Source organism: Aspergillus sydowii (genome assembly GCF_001890705.1).
Source record: "Aspergillus sydowii CBS 593.65 unplaced genomic scaffold ASPSYscaffold_7, whole genome shotgun sequence".
Classification (NCBI taxonomy): Eukaryota; Fungi; Ascomycota; class Eurotiomycetes; order Eurotiales; family Aspergillaceae; genus Aspergillus; species Aspergillus sydowii.
This window is the reverse complement of record NW_024467865.1, coordinates 1,288,282-1,290,260: the sequence shown is the minus strand read 5'-3', so window position 1 is coordinate 1,290,260 and position 1,979 is coordinate 1,288,282.

The window sequence follows — 1,979 nt, the reverse complement described above, 5'->3', positions numbered from 1 at the left end:
AACTTTAACTATACCTAAACGTGCCCCGCCAACATGTTCTGAATGTAATATTAAGGGGCATACTAGGAGGGGATGTCCGAATCGTTAATATGATTAGTTTATTTAATTTGAATCGNTTTTGGTTGTTGTACAGTACTTTAAAGTTGATCAAGCATGGATTTTGGGGGGGTATGCACGAACCGACCGGGATGCACGAACCGACCGGGAATTACGTTAAGTTAATGATTTTCTGCTGAGTCAGAACTGGAAAGTCTGGAATGGAGAACGATCTTTCCTGGTTCTCAGTTTCACTGGCTGGTGCGACGCCAGGCCCACAGAAACTTGAGAATTTGGTACCAGTCCTTAAATGTCGCAGATTCAGTCTGGGGGTTCAGTTGAGGAGTCCACTGATAGAAGGTTGGGTGAAGAGGGCCGATCTTTAGCTCCATATGCATGTCTTCGCTTCGGTGTCGAGAGTGATGTCTGGAGGACCCCTCCGAATGACAAGAAGAAAAATCCAGACCGCAGAGCTGAGAGCATGTCTCGGAGGCTGGAATGCTAGAGCAGCCAAATTATGTACCTTTTTATAGTCGAGACAAATTTAGCTCCGTTCCCCTGGCGCCCTCCCTGGTTTCAAAAGTTCCGTCAACGGTGGCGAGGACGGTGCAGGTTTTTCAATAGTGTGAACGCGAATTTGCGAACACTTCTTTCTCGGGCTTTGTTGAGCATATTATCGATGCTTAGATTCGATAACAAGTGGCCCCTTTTCCCACCAGATTTACGGACCTAGTTGGCTTCTCTCGGCGATCCGTCGAGGAGTCGACAAGGCGTAATGTCCGCCCTTTTCCGTAGATGCAGAATTAGTCCATCAATCTTGTCGAGGGTGCTCCGTATTAAGTCCGTAGTCTCGTCTGAGTGGCGACTATACGAAGGTTCAGGAGAAGGCGTTTTGAAACGGACACCTGAGGTTTCCTGGAGTGTGTTATTGTGGAGATTGAAGAACTGGTGCTAAGATTTTCGTATGTCATATTTTCAGTCCTCGATGGCTGGAACGGGGCCCCTCCGTGACTCCGATCATCCGACGGGTCATGGAATAATGAAGAAAGGATGATGCGCCGGTGATCATGAAGATCTGTCGTGACGACGACTATGATGAGCTGCTCTCATTCCTGGAGATCGAGTGGATTGTGGGAGGCAGAAAACATCACATTCACAGGGCTGTTTTCTGACAGTTCAGACCTCAGACTCCAGTTGCTTTCTCTTTGTTTAACTCAAGGCCACCTAGTTCCACTGTTCCAGGCTCAACCGTCAAGACGCAGCAGTGGCTCTCACCCAGTCCACGCATGTTTCGCCTTTTTTTTTTTCCCTTTTTTCCTTTTTTTCTCTCTCTCTCGAAGAGCTTCCTTGTCGCGATATTGCTCCCTTGCTCTGGAATACACGGCACCTTCAGAAATCTGATTTGGTCGGCCCGCCTCGTTCTGTACAGAGTAGGAATTTGGCTGCTGATAATTCCTTTGAGCGACCAGGTCGCCTGAGAAGCTCGGGTCAGGGCCGCGTTTTCTATATTTGGGACTAGCGCAGCAGCTCCACCAGCAACTGAACAACATCAGTCAATCCATCCCATTTATGACTTGGAAGTTCAAGGGTCCGGTCCGCCTGCGCCATTCACTGACGGACTCTTCTGTTTTCTCTTCCTCAACCCGCCTCTCCTCATCTTTCGGCAGTACATATTGACCTTCTATTATTGTTGATTTCAAAGACTCAGCGTCTCTATTACTACCTAATATTGTCATACCATACTCCAATTTTCTGGGGTCCCGCTTCGTTTCTGTTGTTCGGCGCTTTGCTTTCGTTTTGGCCATCACTGAATTCCCCCTCTCACCCGATCCGCTACTGTTCCAAACTGGTTGATTTCACGGGCTTTCCGAGGCGCCGTCATTGAATACTGCGAAATTCCCTGCCTATTACAAAAAGTCCACTAATACTTAATTCACAACTCT